This window comes from Artibeus jamaicensis, unplaced genomic scaffold, assembly GCF_021234435.1.
Source record: "Artibeus jamaicensis isolate MK-2021 breed Jamaican fruit bat unplaced genomic scaffold, CSHL_Jam_final contig_354, whole genome shotgun sequence".
In the NCBI taxonomy this organism is placed as follows: Eukaryota; Metazoa; Chordata; class Mammalia; order Chiroptera; family Phyllostomidae; genus Artibeus; species Artibeus jamaicensis.
The window spans coordinates 14,116,174-14,136,457 of record NW_026521803.1 but is presented as its reverse complement, the minus strand read 5'-3'; the positions used below and the strand labels follow the sequence as shown (position 1 = coordinate 14,136,457).

Genomic DNA, 20,284 nt, shown 5'->3' with positions numbered 1-20,284 from the left:
ATAAATTGAATAGATACTCAGTTCACTGCTCACAATTTAATCTAAAATCTTATCCATTCTATAAGATACTATGAACAGTTTCATTTGACTGCATCCTTCACCCCTTCTAATAATCGTAAAATGTAGTAGTTATGTTGTTTTCTGTTTTCCTAGGCTCAAACCTGTAATGTCCTTTTAAGTGAGGCATGTCAAGATCAATAGCCCTTTTTATGCTTCTAAATATTTGAGAAAAAATTAAACTTTATAAACATTGTTATAATAAAATTACACCTATAAATTTATGGTAAAATAAAGGAGATTTATTTTATTGAACATGCACAGACTTCTACAAAGTTAATTCTTTATTGCACACTGTTAGAAGATTTTTGCAAGATTCATAAATGTGTTTGCATTTCAAATCGAACCCAGAACTGCATTGATGCTCTCACTCACGTGGTGCAGCTCAGAGACATTCCGTCACTAGGGACTGGCAGCTGTGGGGGACTATTCATGCTATGACACAGTGTTTACTAAAATAGTTGTTTGTGTCTCAACCTTTATTAATGGAAAACCAACAACATATTAAAGCACTTTTGTGTTATTTGTTTTTAACAGAGCACTTTCAGGCTAAGAAATCTCACATCTGCGGGCTTCTTCCATCACTTTGTTCAGTTATCTGCTTAGGTGTCAGCTTCTCAGAGGTCTAACATCTGATCTCACCGGCATCTACTCATTCTTGTCTCCACCAGCACTCATACCCCAACCTGCTTTATTTTCCTTATAACACTTATCACCTAAACTATTATCTTCTAACCATTTACTTCTTTCTCTCTCAACAAGAATGAAAGCTCCAGGAGAACTGTCTCCAAAAACTATTTTCTGTACTTCTGTTTCCCCAAGTTATTTACCACTGTAAAGCATGTAGAGGGCACTCAATCAATATTTTTTGAATAAGTGAATGCATACATTTCATATCTGCAAAATATTTGTTTATTTTTGGATGTTTGTTTCTCAGTAAAAGAAAAAAAAGAGAAAATTAGCCATGTAAGTCTACCTCTTACTTTGGAAATAGGTGACCTTACTAAGCTGTATTATCACCAGCATTGATTGGTTAGGTCTCAAAATGCTCCCTGGAAATTACAGGGAAGTTTGGATTACAAATAGCTAAAGTGTTGAGAAATGCTTATGCCCTAACATTATAATACCAGTTCACGTTATCTGGTTTAATTATGTTTAAAATAGTATAGTGCATCTTAAAATATGAAAAGAAGCCATTGTGATTCACACTCTAGTGGATGCTTTGGGTGGTCGGCCAGATCCACCCTCACCGGTGGTGCACTGGTCCCCCAGATGCTGTGGCTGCTGTGCATCATCGAACCAGACACTTCTCCAGAAAACTGTGCACACCAAGCAGTATCTCAGGAGACATTTCCCTCCCCTCAAATCAGCCCCCAACTGATTGTTAGGGAGTCCAAAAGCTGCTTGCCCCTGCCTCAAGATGGGCATATCTCTCCCCTGTAATTTTGTCTCCAGGGCATCCCTTATAGCATAAGACTATAATTAGTATCCTGCTGAACCGACATCATTCTGGGTTTCCTTCCTTTGCTATGTTCTGCCTTCTTCACTCCTCATCTCCTGAGACTAGCCCCTAATAAATAAATCACTGGAACAAGAATCACACTGAAACCTCTACTCTGGAGGAATCTGACTCAGAATATATACAGTTTCAAAGTTTTTGACTGATTTTAAGTCCTTTGTATATTGACCTAAAGTTTATGTGTTTTCTTGATCATTTGTTTTAACTTCCCCTATAATCAAAATTCATTCAAATTCTATAGTGAAGTTAGACCTATAGGCTAGATACCGATGGACGATGAATCAGGCCTGCTCCTCAGTCTAGGAGCATCAGAGTAGCTCTGTGAAAGAACAATGAACTGAAAGTTGCCCCAGGATGTCTTTCATGATGCCAAATGTGTATTATTTAGCTTTCCAATAAACTGCTGCAATGCCTGGACTCATTCATACAGGATTATACTGATGACTATCAGTTTGTCTGAGAATACTTTAGTTAATCTGTAAATTTCCCTTATTCATCTTGTTTTAATGATCATCTAATTGGAATAGAATTTCCTAGTGCTGTAAGCCCCTGCAGCAATGCCCTGAGACACTATGTCCCTGCACTTTCTACATAGGGGACAATTCTGGTGGCCATGTGAATAACTGGGAAAGAATCCAAATGGGGTAAATCCCTGCACGTTTTCTTCAGCTTGATTCTGGTGGAGTTTCTAGGACAATAGCTTTAGATGAGTGCACGCTAGATTGTTGTGTATTCGATAGAATCCTTCAGGGAATGTTTGCGTCCACCACCAAAGCTTCTGATCTAATTGTTCTAGATTATAATCTAAGCATCAGTATTTTTAAGAAGACCCACAGATGATTCTAACTGTGCGTTCACAGTGGAGATTCACTTCCTGTGACTGTTTTTCTTTCAAAAGTGTGCGTATCGAGTTCCTCCAGTCCACCAAGATTATCCTACTTTCAAATAGGTAGGTCTGTGTTCTTTTAACTTCATCTACCAATATTCTACAGTGTGTAATTAAGATATTCGGGTAATTTTGTTGTCTGGAATTCTCTCTTTTGTCTACAATAGTTGTTTTCAAAACTATTACACAGATTACATCAATATAACAATGATATAATTAGACATCTCATTCTTTTTATGACTTTTCAACTTCTGTGCAATGACTGGTGGTGGTGTAATAAATATACGTTCAAAATTTCTCTCTTTGACCTAATGAAAACAAATATTTGGATCCCTCAAACTCTCTGGAGCATACTTCTACTCATGGTCATCTCTTTGATTTGATTCAAGATAGAAAAGAATAAAAGCCACTCATAATGAATTCTAGATAGAAAGTTACCAACATCAGACTCTTCAGTGTGCCCTTGAGTAATCTTTAAAGCTGATAACATATTCAGATTTCAGCAGGAAATCAATCCATTCATTATTGTGGGAGTGAATTTACATCACTTGCTATTGGGCAACTCTTCTCGTCTTCCCCACAAGAGACCAATGTGTACGTAATTTATGTCTCCTTGCACCCTCACTTTGCAACACTCCGTTCGTCCAACTATATGTATTTCTACTGAGGCACTTAATCAACCAACTTCTACCTTGCCTTCTTCTCCCAACAACCAGCCTGGAACATGTGGATCAAGCTGGACCAATCTACTCCACCTTACAGGTGTTGTGAATAATGACTCAAAGAACAACACCGAAACATATGAAGATCTTCCTTAGGCAGCCAGGTCCACATGTCCCTTCACTCTTCTCAATTCTCCTTTCTTGTGATTAATGCCGTCTTTCCAATAAGGCATACTTTTGTGTTAATATAAGTCAGAATCTTGGTAGATTTCAATGTATGTTTTAGGAAAAAATTTTTTACATATAATTATGTACCATTTTACTGGCTGTGTGAACTTCAAAGGTTATTTACTTTCTCTATGTCTCAATGTTCTCATCTGTAAATGGGGAAATTATATTGAATGCATTGCCCATCTCTCAAAGTTTTTTCTTGGATTAGTTTCTTGTTTTCTTTTTTTATTTCTTTTTTCCTTGTTCTAAATTATCTATCCTAAGTTTATCTTCTAATACAATTAGTTTTATGTAGTGTGCAGTTGAATCCTCCATTAAACTTTAATTTGAAAATGATGTTATCTTGCCCTGGCTGGTGTAGCTCAGTGGATTGAGTGAAGGGCTGCAAAGCAAAGGGTCACTGGTTTGACTACCAGTCAGGACACACGTCTGGGTTGCAGGCCAAGTCCCCAGTAGGGGGTGTGCAAGAAGCAACCACACACTGATATTTCTCTCCCTCTCTTCCCATATAAAAATAAATAAATAAAGTCTTTAAAAAATACAAAACTGTGTTATCTTAATTTGTTTTTTCTGATACATAATTGTTCATATTCCATGATTGTTTTATACAGAAGGGGTGACCACCCCAAAAGGTAGAATTATCTTCTGAAGGGCAGCCCCCTTGTAGTACAGGCTTCCCCTACTAGATAAGTGTTCTAGGAATTCACTCTATCAGTGTACCAGCTGGTGGTCTTGTGGGAGGCTGCCCACACCCACTCAACTTTTTTTGAAGGCTCCTTCAGTGTGTTTGCCCATTTCATGATGGGTGAGTGCACCCGCCCCCATCGCACTGAGTGTTCAGCAGTTTTTGGCCCCAAATGACCTGCCCCCTGCGCTCCGCACTCCCTTTTCACCCGAGCTTGCTCTAAGCAACATTTTTTTAGTTTCCCCAGATGAAAAAAAGTCATCAAAGGGAAACATTATGACAGTGTGGAAGTGGTGCAACAAAAAAATGTTAGAAGCATAAAAGAAATCAAAATTGACAAGTTCAAAAACTGTTTTGAGCAGGGGGGAAAATGTCTCAATGGGTCTATTGCATCAAGTAGAGAGCACTTTGAAAGTGACTGAAGTTTAAACATGTTAAAATAAATACACAAATTTTAATGAATTTTTGGGGGGCAATTCTCCTCTTATGTGGTGCCCTCTAGCAGTCAGTAAAAAGTCAGAACATTTGCCATTGCTCAGTGGAAATGAGGCCACCACCCCAAGAGTGTCAGTGGAGGTCATGGGGAGCAGTAACAGGGCACTTCAGTCCCTCTCAGTTAATATGGTTTTAGCCTCAGTGGCCCAGTGGAGACCCTCTCCTCCACATCCTTTTGGTGCTGGTAGGGAGAACCTCCCCATTTCTGCGGTCAGCCAAGACCAGTTGGGGAATCTATATGTTTACCCCAAATTGGACGTAATAAGGGGACTCCCTCCCCTACTTTGACGCCTTCCTGTGCAAGAGTGGAGTCAGAGATATCAAGAGGAAGATTTAAATTGAATCAGGACTCTAAGTACATGTTACACAAAATATTCAGGTTTTAATAGAAAATCGCTTGTCGTTCTAGGAAACTAAAAAGATTTCCAAGGGAAATCTCAGACAATTACCAATACCAAGAAACAGTGCATGTCACTGTATTCTCTGTGGCCCTCAGAAAGGAGGTAAGGCAATACCGTGGACAATTCTGCACACATAAGTTGAAAAGCTTAGATGAAATGGATTTTTCAAAAACATAACAACCAAAACTCACCCAATATGAAATAGGTGATTTGAATGGATCGGTAACTGTTATAGAAATTTAATTTATAATTTAAAGCTTTCAGAAAAATAAATCTCCAAGCCTAGATTGTTTGACTATAGAAAACTACTAAGTTAAAAGAAGAAAAACTCAATTTTCTCCCCTGAGACTAGAGATACTTCAAGAATATACACCCACACTAATCTTATTAAACACAATCATGGAAGATTTTTAATAAGGTAAGTTTCAAATGTAAATAAAAGGTAAGGGGATTACCTAAATTAACCAATGGGCAGAGAACCTGAATGGACATCTCTTTAAAGAAGAAAAGATGACTAATAGACATACAAAAAGATGTTCAGTTTATCTAATCATCAGAGAAGTGTAAATTAAAATTATGATGAGATATCACCTCACACTTGTCAGAATGACTATTGTCAATAAATCAACAAACAACAAGTGTTGGTGAGGATGTTATAAAAAGGGAACAGTTGTGCACTGTTGGGATTGCATCTTGGTGCAGTCACTATAGAAAACAGTATGGAGATTCTTCAAAAAATTAAAAATAGATCTAGCTTATTACTGAGTAGTTCCAATTCTGGATATATATATATATATCTGAAGAAATTCAAAACACTAATTTTAAAAGATATATGCACTCCTGTGCTCATTGCAGTGTTGCTTACAATAGCCAGCATATGGAAGCAACCCAAGTTCCCATTGATAGACAACTGGATAAAGATGCAGTCCAATAAGAAAGAAGAAAATTTTATCCTTTGCAACAGCATCAACAGACCTGAAGAGCATTATACTAAGTGAAATTAGACAATCAGATAAAGACAAATACCATATTGTTTTATTCATATGTGGAATCTAATGAAAAAAAATAAACAAAATATAAACAGATTTATAGATACAGAGAATAGGGTAACAGCTGCCAGAGGGGAGAGGTGCTGCAGGTCTGGGTGAAAAAGGCTAAAGAATGAAACAAATTTAAAAAAAACCCTCATAGACACAGACAGCAGTATGGTGATCACCAGAAGGAAGAGGGGCGGGGGAGGTATGAAAGGGTTTAGGGGGAGTACATGGTGATGGAAAGAGACTTAACTTGGGTGGTGAACACACAGTACAGATGATGTATTATAGAATTGTACAACTGGTTTCAAAATTGGTTAATATTATTAACCAATGTCTCCCCAATAAATTCAATTAGAAACTAAAACAAGCCAAGTGTGGCTCAGTTAGTTAGTCCATGAAAGTGAAAGTTTGCCTGCTAGTTTTCTGATGAGAACAAAGAAGCCTGGGTCGTGGGTTTGGTCTCTGGTCGGGACATGTGCAGGAGCCAACCAATCGAAGTTTCTCTCTCACATTGACATTTCTCTCCCTCTCTTCCTCCCTCCCTTTCCCTTTCTCTAAAAATAAATAAATACAATAAAAACTAAAACAAAATAAATAAATAACATGTGGTACATATTATAATGGAATATATTTTGTAATCATGGTAGTAAAAATAGACAAAATCTTATCATTTGTAACAACATGAATAACTTAGAAAATATTACATGACTGAAATCCATCAGTCAGAGAAAGAAAAATACCATATTATTTCACTTATATGTGGACTCTAAAGAACAAAATAAATGAACAAACAAAACAGAAACAAATTCACAGATACAGAGAAAAAACTGATGGCTGCCAGAGGGGAGCAGGTGTTTGGGGACTAGGTGAAGAAGGTGAATGTATTAAGATGTACAGGTTGGCAGTTACAAAATCGTTACTGGATTAAAATACAACCTAAGGAATACAGTCAATAATACTGTAGTAACCATACATGATGCTAAGTGGATACTAGAATTATTGGATCACTTTTGTAAATTAGATAAATGTCTAACCACTGTGTCATTTACCTGAAACTAATATAAAATAATAAATGTCAATTATAATTGAAAAAACTATATGGGTTACTTTTCAGAAGGACATATTTGTATATGACATCATTATGATGTAGAAATTTCTAAGAAACCTAAGAAAAAAATTTCTGGAACTAACTGAGTTCAGCAATATTGCAGAATGCAAGATCAGCATAAAAATAAGTTATATGGTAGCATTAAAGATAGGAGCACCAAAATTAAAATTCAATGCCACTTAAAGCTTTAAAAAGATATATATTATATTGTGTATATATGTATATATGTATATATACATACAATATAATTTTATATATACAAATATAAATGTTAGGTGCATATATATTAGGTATGTACACACATATGTGTGTATATATATGCACACAAGTTATGCATACCCAACCTATATACATTTATATGTATATATATATACACTTATGCACATATGTGTATATATGTATATATATAACAAAACATGTACAGGACTTTTATGCTAAAAACTATAAAATATTGATGAAATAAATAAAAACTGACCTAAATAAATAGAAGGGCACATTGTATTTTCAAAGATTGGAAACTCAACAAAGTAAAGATGTTAAATCTCTACAAATTGATATACACATTTCACAAAATTTCTATCAAAATCCCTGAAATATTATTAGTGAATATAGAAATATTTCTAAAAATACATGGTAAAAGATAAATGAACTAAGATATCTAAAACAATTTTGAAAAAATATAAGGAAAGAATATACCTAATTTTCAAACGTGTAGTTGCAATACTCAAGACTGTGGTATTGATGAAAGGCAGACATGGATTAGTAGAACAGAATAGAAAACCTGGAGATAAGATTAATAGAAATATGACCAATGCAATTTTTAACTAAAGCAAAATATTAATTCAATAGAGAAAGAAAAAACATTTTTAACAAATGGTATTTAGACATTTTTACTTTTTTAGGTTAAAAAAAATGAACCTTGATCTCATACAAAAGTTAACACAAAATGCAACTCAGATAGCTATAAAATTTTAGAGAGAATGTAGTGGAATATCATTGAAATCTGGGACTAGGTAAAGTGTTCTTAGGTTTAACACCAAATATTTACCCATACAAGGAGAAATTGGTAAGTTATACTTCATCAAATTTAAAACAATTCATGATGGGGAATTTTTGCAGTGGGGAACACACAATACAGGGCACAGATAACGTTCTGTAGAATTTTGCGCCTGAAACACATATAATTTTATTAGCCAGTGTCACCTCAATAAAGTCAATAAAAATGAAAAATTAAGGAAAAAAAAACATTTGTTCCACAAAAGATCCTGTAAAGAGAATGAAAAGACAAGCTACAGAGGAGAAAATGTTTGCAAAACACACTCCCAACAGAAGGAGATTATATAAAGAAGATAAATAATAATTTAATTAGATAAAAGGCAAAAGGCATGAAGCGATATTTTAATGAAGATATACAGATGGCAAATAAGCACATAAAATATATTTAACACTATTGGCTATCACAGAAATGCAAATTAAAATCACAATGAGATATGACTATGCACCAGTTGGGGCGAAAGTTAGGTTTACAGATTCTTGTATGAAAAAATAATATAATAGTTAATAAATAAAAATATACAAATACATTCTGTGATTTGCATCCTCATGACTCGAAGTCTCCTTCTTCTCCACCCTCTGTTTATCAGGCAGGCTGAAGCAAACACCGAGTGCTGGTGAAGGTGCCAAGAAAGTACATAACCCATACATGACTAGCGGTGATACAAAATGTTACAGTCATTCTCAAAAACAGTTGGGTAGATGCTTAAAAATAATCATGCAACTATCATATGAGCCAGTAATTACACCCTGGGTATTTATGCCAGAAAAAAAAAAGAAAACTTGTGTTAATGTAACAACCTGGATAAATTTTCAAAGAATTATGCTAAGTGAAAAAAAAACATCCTAAACATTATCTCATGGATATATTTAAAAGGTTATCTCACAAGGTAGGATTTGATTTATTTAACGTTTTAAAAGGATCGTGATTGACATACAAGTCTTATTCAGCCATAAAAAATGAAATCTTGCCATTGGTGACATGGGTGGACCTCGAGGGCATTATGCTAAGTGAAATTAAGGCAGATAGAGAAAGAAAAATACCATATGATCTCTCTAAGTATGTGAAGTCTGCAAAAAAGAAAACAGTCTCAGACAGATAACATACTGGTGGTTGCAAGAGGTTGGGGTGTGCAAATAGAAGAAATATTTCTGTTTTTAGTTTATATAAATATAATTTAAAAATCTTGGAAATGAAAATTTATAGAGCTGCAGAACAGAATAGTGATTGCCAATGGTTAAGTCTAGGGGGTGATTTTGGCTACAAAAGAACAAGAGGGATCTTTACAATGTGGAAATGTCTACCTTGACTGCATCGATGCCAATATCTGGTTATGACATCGAAGTAAAAGTTTGCAAGATTTTATCATTAGAAAAACCTGGGTAAAGGATACGTGAAATCTCTCTGTTTTATACCCTAAAACCTCATGTGAGGTTACAGTTACTTCAAAATAAAAAAAGCTTAGTTAACAAAAATGGATGGCCTTTAAAAGTTTTGAATGACTAATAAGGAAAATTATAACTCCCCTCAGATTAAAGACTTAGTGTTATTTATCTCTCAGGCACACATTAGTGAAAACATGGTTTCATACAGTGCCTAAAATCCCCAGTCTAATGAATATTATTAGATGTGGTTTACTCTGTAACAAGCTAAATTTATACCATAACCCCCAGGAATAGACTTTGCTAATTTGGTTACAATGAGAAATTCTTTTCTGCGCATTCTTTCAATGGCCCCCATCCATGAAAATGTGTAACAGATTATGTGCAATTTATTCTTAATCAGAATAAAGAGAATCACTGTCCCAAGATTTTTTAATATTCTTCCTAGCTTTGTGTCTGAACTTCCAGAAGAGTTACCAAAAATAAGTGACATAACCTAAAACAGCAACTAAATATTTGGTAGAGGAGAGGGTAAGGTTGAAAGCTCTATTTCACCTATTAATATTACGGACAAAATATAATTTTTCCTAAGAGTATATTGCAAGTGAAAAAATGATATTGCTGTCTCATGAGGGTTCTTATAAATTAGCTCCATTAGCTATGGCTAATAAAATTAATAAATTATAGCTAATTTGTAACTATAGCTTATAAAAACCTATAGTGTTCTTACACTTTGCAGAAGCACATTACCAACAACTTGTTGAGGAAAAATGGCTGGTGCTTCATGAATATAGATGATTAAAACACATACTAACCCAGTAATGGAGAGGCATGGGAGAAAGCTGGATTTATAAAAATAATGTCTGAGAAATAGTGTGCAAAAATAGAGTTAAGGTATCAGAAATAACCTGTGGGAAATATGAGGTGGTTGAAGAGCAGAAATAATCTTCTCACAGGGGTCCAGAGAAGTACAATGGGATTAATTTTGTTCTAAGCAGTTTTCACAAAAGGAACACAAAGCTGCCATCTTGACAGGAAACATTTGTCTAGAAGAATATTACAGACATCTGCTCAAAGCAAAGAAATTGAACGTGCTTTGGCTACAACCAGGATCAAATGTATATTTCAAGTTGACTGCTTTATTCCTGAGAGAAAGACCATGAAACAGAGAACACGTACTGTATTGAACATTGAATAGAAAAAAACGGAGTAACATCTTTGCACATATGTGTAACAAGTATTCTCATTACAAATGTTTAAAAAATTTTAAATGATAAGCATATCAATTGTATATAAATCATGCTTCCTTCAATGGCCCCATTCCAAAATTTTATCGTTGAGTTTTTTTTCTACCAACAAGAAAACTCAGGAATTTTTCATAATGATGCATTATTTTCTTGTTTTATTTATTTTTTAAAATATTTTATTTATTTATTTTTAGAGAGAGGGGAATGGAAGAAGAAAGAGTGGGAGAGAAACATCAATGTGTGGCTGCCTCTCTTGTGTTCCCTACTGGGAACCTGGCCTATAACCCAAACATGTGCCCTAGACTGGGAATCGAACGGGTGACTCCTTGCTTCACAGGTCCATGCTCAATCCACTGAGCTACCCCAGCCAGGGTCTATTTTCTTGTTTTATATAAGATTTTATTTCCTGTATTTATCAGTAATTCAAATATTATAAAACTTTTTGATATTTTCTTTATTTTCAAATAAAATATTTAGCATATTTCTTTTTACATTTGGTTTCTAAATAAGTTAGCATCTGACTTTCAAATATTTTCTTTATTTATTTTTCGAGAGAGGGGAAGAAGAAAGGGGAGAGACATCTTGGGAGGTTGTTTAAAGCTCAAGATTTTGCATATGTTTTTAAACTACCATTATATTTTGCCAAACTATCTCTAAACACAAATATATAAATTAATTTATGAGTTATATGATATTGTACACAAATTATAAGTACATATGAGTGCTTAACACTTCACCAGAGAAGGATAATTTGCTTCAAATTATTCATTCATAAAGCTTCACTAAGATGCATCTATTTTAACAAAATATTTCTAATAAAAATTTATTTTATTATTTTTCCTGCTTCAACCTTTCATTAAAATGTGAAATATTTTGTATGCCTCTACTTTGATCCATGCTTTGTATGTGGAGAACACCCATTGTTCTCCTTAATCATCTTTAAACTCAGTCCTAGAAACATCTATTATCAGTTTTCTCTCAAGTTACAAGAAAAAGTCGAGTAAATTAGACAAGGCTCTCAGCAGGGGATTACATCATTTTTCAGCTAGTTCATACCAATCTCTTACCAAATCCTTCACCCAGTTTTAATATGTATAAGGACTACTTTTATGGCAGAAATTATGCCAACAATGAGATGAAATGCCATTTATGAAATATGATCATTTTATTCACTGGCCAGAAGACAAAGCTCCAAATGCAAGTTTAAAACTAGGGTATTATCTCTGCTTCTTAAAATGCTGAACAATAACTACGTTTTCCTACTGAAAGATAAGCGCAGAACAACTGAAATTCACTCTTTCTGTGGAAAATGTTCAAAGAACAAAGCATGCACATGCAGGGAGAAATTGAGCCTGATTATACCCTATGAAGTGAAAAAGAAAAAATGTCCAAATCTTGTGCAAAGAAAGTATGTAGTCGGATAAGTATAACTGCTGGCAAAAACAATTTAATCAACCTTTCTTCCTAAGATGTTTATGTGACTTCTGAGAAACAGGGTGCTTTTCTAACAAAGATTAAATTGCTTCCACTGTGCGTAGTACCAGCTAGTCATATCCTGATGAGAAAGACAGGGACTAAGACCAACACAAAAGAAAGGAAGAAAAAAAGGAAGCATTGCTGATCAAACAGCTAGTTGTTCACAGCAGTGACTCAAAAAAAAAAAATCCCCTTCTACATCTAAGCAGTAGAATGATTTCTAACGTTGTGCAACAAAAACACTACAGAAAATTGTTTACCTTGAAACAAACAAAGAAGATTATTCATTTCAAAGCAAAACTGCAATGCACAGCATTCTACAGCCAAACTCAGATAACCATGTAAGCATTAAAGAATCCCTTTGCACAATAGAAAAAAATATTAGCTAGTGAGTTCTACTTTTGGTCTACTAAGGCTAAGCATGTATTAAAGGCAAGAAGGGAGGAAAAATTAAAAAAGCAGAGACCAGCAATATTTGACAAGAGCTAAATTCTTTAATCCAGTTCCTGTAAGATCCCATTTAGATTTCCACATGAGACATAAACAGCCTTGGAAATGGTTTTCAAAACTCATTAGTTCTACAAAATTTATGTACAGCTTGCAAAATTTGCATTGACCAAGTCCTCATGTACCAACTCACACCTCATACACATGCTAACCAATTACAACTTCCACTGCTGCCAGTGCAGCAGCTTTGCATGCAGTTCACATGCCAACAGACAATAACTTAAAACTGTTTCATTAATTTAGCATAAACAAAATATGGCATGTATAATACACATTGTATAAATGTACACACTAATGTATCAGAATTTGTACTCAAATGCAGTGTAGAGTATTACATACATATACAAAAGATGCATAGATATATGGATATGTATATAGTGTATGTGTGCTCACTCTCTCTGTACAAATGTAAATGATATGGTCTGTCTGGAAAAAGTCCAGCCATTATTAATATAGTAACAATTATTTCCATGACACTCTCCAAGGAGAGTGGATGGGAATACGTGCCGGAACGATGACGACCTCACTGTACTAGTCAGTTGGAATGGTAGACGCCATTGACAGAGCATGTGTAGTGTGTGGCATAGCATTCAAAATCACTGAGCAAGTAAAGTAATGAAGTTGCATCAAATTGTGCATTAAACTTGAACATTCATCTGCAGAAACCACTCAGATGATTCAGAAGGCTGCAGCTACAGGCAACTGGTGATTGGCAGCTTCATCACGACAACCCACCTGTTCATGCATCACATATCATGCAGAGTCTTTTAGTGAAATATCGAATAAACCAGGTGACTCAGCCTTTCCTAAAGCCCAGATTTGGTGCCCTGAGACTTCTGGCTTTTCCCAAAACTAGAATCACCTTCGAAAAAGAAGATATTTCATACCCTCACTAAGATTCAGGAAAATATAACACGGCAGCCGATGGGGATTGGGAGAACTGTGTGAGGCACCCAAGTGCTTTAAAGGGAACTGAAGTGTCACTGTCCTGTGTACAATGTTCCTTGTATCTTGTATCTTCTTCAAAATAGAAAAAGTCTTTATTTTTCATGTTATGTGGCTGGATACCATCTGGACACACACACCTATATATAGTGTATATGTATATCTAATATGTCTGTGTGTATACACACACACATACACACATCATCAAATCCAGATATATTTTTCTAGATTACAAAGTCATCACCCTTACTAAGTTAATAAATTATACTTTTTAAGCCCTGGCTGGTGTAGCTCAGTGGATTGAGCACGGGCCTGTGAACCAGACAACCGCAGTTCGATTCCCAGTCAGGGCACATACCTGGGTTGCAGACCAGTTCCCTGCAGGCCAATTTCCAGCAGGGGACGCATGAAAGGCAACCATACATTGATGTTTCTCTCCCTCTCTCCTTCCCTTCCCCTCTGAAGATAAATAAATAATATCTTAAAAATAAATAAATAAATTATACTTTTTATTCCCTTGTTGCTAAATTTTGATGAGCGTTCTTGCTAAGAGCCATATACCCTCCATCTCAGTATGAAAGCTGCCTCTAAATTTAGTCATGATAAGTTTGAAAATATGTGTACTCCCATAAAACCATCAATGCAGTCAAGATAATAACTGTACTCTTTTTCTCTAAGTTTTTCACAGTGTCTCCCTTCGACCCCTTCTTGCTCACCCGAGCATGGAGAGATATGGATGCCTTTCTGTCGCGATTTCACCAGTCTTTTTAGTTCTGAATATTCTAATAGGTATGGAGTGGTATATCATGGTGGTTTTAATTTGCATTTCCCAAATGACAATTGATCTTGAACATCAATTCATATGTATATATTAGCTGAAAGCTTATTTTACTTTTAATTGGGTTGTTTCCTCAGTATAGAGTTTTATATATTTGTGTCTTAGGCTGCTTAAGCTGCTGTAAAAAGAAAAAAGAACATATACCGGGTGCTAAAAGAAAAGTTCATTTCTTAGAGTTATGGAAGCTAGGAAGTCCAAACTCAAGGTTCTGACAAGTTCTCGTTCCTGGTAAGAGCTCTCTTCCTGACATGTGGACAGCCACCTTGTCCTTTGTCCCTCACAAGGCTTTGCCTTGGGGACACAGGAATGGTGAGAGAAAGCTGCTTTCCTCTTGTTATAGGACCACTAATTATATCAGGAGGGCCCCACCATCACGAGCGAATCTAACCTTAATTCCCTCCCAAAGACCCCATCTCTAAATACCATTGCATTGTGGCCAGGTGTCCAGCACCCACATTTTGTAGGACACAAAATTCAATCTGTAACAACTTGTAAACAGAATTTTATATATTCTGGATGCCAGTACTTTCATCATGTATATTTCTTCCATCCTATGGTGACTAGACTTCTCTTTATCAAAATCTTATAAAGAATAGAAGTTATCAAAGATAGAGAAATCCAATTGCTAAATGTTTGATTGATCGTTCTTTTGGTGTTATATGCAAAATTAAAAAAAATCTTTCCATTACATAGAGGATCTGTCTATTTAGGACTTCTTTACTTTCTCTCAGCACTGATTATAGTATTATTTACTTATTTATTTTGTTACAAGCTCAGCATCCTGCCCATAGCCAGAGAAAACTATAGGATCTAACATTTGCAACCCAAGAAAAATGAGAGAGCATGAAAGCAATCCCCACTATCACAAATTCTGCAGTCGACTTTCCCACATTTGAGGAAATCCCAGAAGTCAGTGCTCTGGGAGTGGCTTGCCCTGGGAAAACCACCTTCGTGATTGCGGTATCTCTCCTGTCAAATAAGTAAGTATGGTTAAAGTTTTTCATGTACACCCTTACACAGTTTCTGTCAAATTCATCTCTCTTCCATGGTTTTTGTTACTATTATGTATGATGATCTGCTTTCTTTCTCTGTCCAATTGTTTGTAGTCTACAAATGAATAAAATTTATTTTTGAATTCTGTCTTGTATATTCTTCCAACCTTTCTAAACTCACTTACTAGTTGCAATAGCACTTTTGTCAATTTCATATGGTTTTCTATATAAAGGACCATTTTCTCTGTATGTAAAGACAAGTTTATTGATTTTTAATCTGACTGACATTTATATATTTTTATTGCTTTATTGATCTGACTGGAAGCTCAAGTGCAATACTGACAAGTGGGGAGAGTAGACATACTCTCGTACTCTATTCCTAATCTTAGGAATAAAGCATTTAGTGTTTCCTTTGTGTTGTTAGCTGCAGGACTTTTATTGATACCTATTATCAGGTTGAGAAATTTTCCTTCTAGTCTTAGTTTTCTAAAACTTTTCTTTAATAAGAAAAGGGTTTTTCTTCATTTTTATTTTGCTTTAGTAAAATGCTTTTGCTGTTTCTTGAGATGATTTATGGTTTTTATTTTTTGTTACTATAATAAATTACATTGATTTATTTTCAAATGATAAAACAACTTTGCCTATATGAGATAAACTCCACTTGATTGTAACATATAATCTTTTTTATATATCATTGAATTTTATTAGCTAAAATTTTATTAAGACTTTTATTCATGATAGATGTAGATCTATACATTTTCTTTCTTGAAATATCTATATCTCATTTTGGTATCAAAGTAATATAGGCTTCATGAAATGAATTGCATTACATTGTTTCCTCTTTAATTTTGGAGAAAAAAGAATTAGGCTAGAACTGGTATTGTCTGGGTAAAATTGTCAAATGAAGCCATCTGACACAGAAAGTTTTCATTATTCACTTAAAAAAAGATTTTAAACTATAAATTCAATGTCTTTTATAGATATAAAACTATTCAGGTCATTAATTGTATCTGGAATATGTTTTGACTGTTTGTATCTTGCAAAAAATATCTATTTTTATAATCTTCCTGCATTATATTTACTATCTATACAATATCACTTCTTTCATTCCTGTTGTTGATAATTTATATATTCTTTATTTCTTGATCACCTGATCAAGAGAGTCACCTACTCAACATTTATCAATATAGACTTCTTAGAACAATCAAATTAGATTTTTTCTATTTTTTGTGTATGTTTTGTATTTTCAGTTTCACGGATTTTTATTTTGCTGCTTTTTTATTATTGTGATGGATATTTTATTATTTTTTTACTTTCTTTTTATTTTTTACACTGTTACAGATATTCCCACTCCCTCCTCGCATCTGTGGGTTGCCCACTTACCCCTAGCTCTCACCTCCCTTTCCCCCTGAGCATCACCTAAGGGTAATGTTGTCTGTGCCTAAGGGTTATGTATCTGTGTTCTGTGGTTAATCCCTTCACCTTCTTCCATCCAGCTCCCTCCTCTCCCCTCCCCTCTGACAGCTGTGAGTCTGTTCCATGTACCCATGCCTCTGTTTCTCTTTTGTTCAGTAGATTCCACAAATAAGGGAGATCATATGGTATTTGTCTTTCACTGATTGATTTACCTGCATTTGTCAAGCATAATATTCACAAACATTTTTGTTTGCATTATACACAGGATTATTATACCCATGGTATGTAATCATAATACCCATGTATAATGTGCATCCTTATTTTTCTCTCAAAAATTTGGGCAAAAAATTTGCACATTGAACTTGGCAAAATATGGTATTTCACTATGCATAATATTCTCCAGGTCCATCCATGACATCACAAGAGGTAATTGTCCCTTCTTCTTTATCACTGTATAGTATTTCGTTATGTAAATGTAGCACAGCTTTTTCACCCATTCCTCTACTAATTGACTACACCAATCTGTATTCAATCAACAGGGCTCTAGGGTTCCCCTTTCTCTACATCTTTGCCAATGCTTGTTTGTTTATTTATTGTTGTAGCTGTTCTGGCAGGAGAGAGGTGATAAGTCACTGTGGTTTTAGTTTGCATCTTTCTGATGATTAGTGATATTGAGCATTTTTCATATGTCTATTGGCCATCACTTTGTTATCTTGGAGAACTGTATTTTCAGATCCTTAGCAGTTCCCTTCTATTGAGTATTTTGGTTTCATTTGCTATTCTTTTTCTTGTTTCATAAGGCAGAAGCTGAGGTGATGATTTAAGGCATTCTTTTCTTTTTTTAAAAAGATTTCTTTTTTTAATATTATATTTACTTTATTTTTAGAGAAGGGAAAAGAGAGGGAGAGAAACATTAATGTACAGTTGCCTTTCACATACCCCCTGCTGGGGACCTGGCCTGCAACCCAGGTATGTGACCTGACTGGAAATAGAACCAGTGACCCTTTGGTTTGAAGGCTGGTGCCCAATCCACTGAGCCACATCAGACAGGGCAAGGCTTTTTTTAATAATAGATCTTTAATGTTATAAATTTCCCTCTAAATACTACTTTATAGGCATCACACAAATATTGACATTTTTTGTTTTCTCTTCATTCTGTTCAAAATATTTTCTAACTTACCTTTTAGTCCTTCTTTAACTCATAGATTCAGAAGATGAGTGTTTGAATTTCCAAATATCTGAGGATTTTCAAAGGCCTTCTGTTGTTGATTTCTAATTTAAGCCTATTATGGTTGGAGAACTTAACTTAGTATAACATTTTTAAATATCTGTTGAAAAAAATTTAATGGGCTTAAATATGTACATGTTTTGGCAGTTTAAAATGATGTGTTTTCTGTTATTGTTGGGTGTAGTAGTCTGTAATATCGAACAGATAAGTTGGTGTTATTCAAGTCTATTACAATCTTGCTATTATCTCTTTATTTCTCTTATTGATTATTCCTGGAGAGATATTATGTTTACTGGCAGATTTGTCTATTTAATCTTGTCATTCTGTTAGCATTTGCTTCATGTACTTTCAAACTCTATTATTTAGTACATAAACATTTAGGATTCTTATGTTCTCTTAAAAATTGACTTAATTCTAGAGTATTATTTATTTTGAAATATGTATTTTTATTTCAATATAGCATTCCAGTGTTCATAATTAGTTTTAACAAGGTCCATATTTTTTACCCTTTCTTTTCCTTTTCAACTATTTGTGTTTTTCCATTTAAACCGAATGTACTGTGGGATGCATATATAGTTGGGTCTTGCATTCTATTTAATCCAACAATTTTTTCCTTAATTGAGATGTCAGAATATTAATATTTAGCATGTTTATCAATATAATTGGGTTTAAATATACCATCTTTCTATTTATTTTTTATTTGTTACACCTACTTTTTCCTTCTTTTGTATTGTGTAATTTTTTGATTCAATTGTATTGCCTTTGTTAGTTCATTATTATAAATTTTCATGCTTGTTTTTTTGCAGTACAATTTATTGTATATATGTGTAAGTTATCTGAATGTGTGTTAAAGTGGTATCACATTACTTCAGACACATAACTGTCTTTCATTAAAGTTGAAAAATTGTGGCTTACTCTTTCTTCAAAAAAATTTCCCTCTCCTCTTTTTTCTGCAGGACTCCATTTACACACTATACAATAATCTAGTTCCTCCCAGGAGACAAAACCTCTCTTAATAGTTGAACTCTAACCAAAGTCCCCTGAATTATAAGAATTTCCACTCTGGCTGTGGGAGGTAATACACTACGCCAGGTAATACACTACGCCAGGCTCTGCATAAGCTTTGGTTAGCAGAACCTTGGTCCTTTCATGGCATTCTTTCCCAGCCTCAGGTATTTTTCTCACAAGTGAATGCTGATCAGAGCTCAGCTAAATACTTGAAGGAACAAACACCCTGCCAATCTCCAGTGTTCTTTCTATTCAGTTCTCTCCTCTGCCATATTTTGTCCTGTCAACTCTAGCTTCCTTGGCTTCCTTGAACTCTAAGCTTAATCTTTTCACCTGAGAGAAAGGACCGTGTTTGCCTATGTTCTTTTGCTGCACTCCTCCTCTGTTGGCTGGGCTGCCATAGCTCAGAAATTTTCTCTACACATTTAACTGTAGAAATGATGGATATCTTCTTGCTTGTGTCCTGTCTCTTATAAATCCCTGGCCTTCACTGTTGGATGTCTAATGGCTTGAGAATATTGTTACATGCATTTTTTTTGGCCCGGTGTCTAGTTGTTTCAGGAAGGAAAATAAATGTAGTTATTGTACTTCCATTTTTACTGGAAGCAGAATTAAATACATTTATATTTGAAGTAATTGAACTACATTTTATACATCATTTTACATCCTCCTCTATACTTTTATAAAATTTCTTTGAAATGAAATCTTATATATTAATTTTTCTTATGGTGATGCTTAAAAGAAACTTCAGATTCCTTTAGAAAAGATCGTAAATTCATTAAAAGGGAAGTTTTTCATGCATATAGTACCTGGAAATAGAAAAATAAAAGACATTAAAAACAAAACCTATGAAAAAGGCAACAGGCAGAACTTTTACTTGACTGAAACACTTCTGAGAGGCACTATGATCAATAAATGCACATGTTTGTCACTTTCATACCCCCTTTGTAATCAATACTTTAGTATTTAAGGTATGAAAACAGAGGGGACCACAAGTTCTGCCTTTTGGGATATTAATCTTTAGCTGGTTATTAAAAAACAGAAGACAGAGAAAGACCCTTTGATTCTTTCCCCTCTTCTGCCTGAGAGATTTGGATAGAAAATCCTGCT

The 20,284-nt window shown here is 34.6% G+C and overlaps 1 pseudogene; it reads right to left on the bottom strand.

Annotated features, from left to right (window-relative positions):
* Window positions 1-15,362: 15,362 nt before the first annotated feature.
* Window positions 15,363-15,514, bottom strand: LOC119036182 (uncharacterized; annotated as a pseudogene).
* Window positions 15,515-20,284: the final 4,770 nt, after the last annotated feature.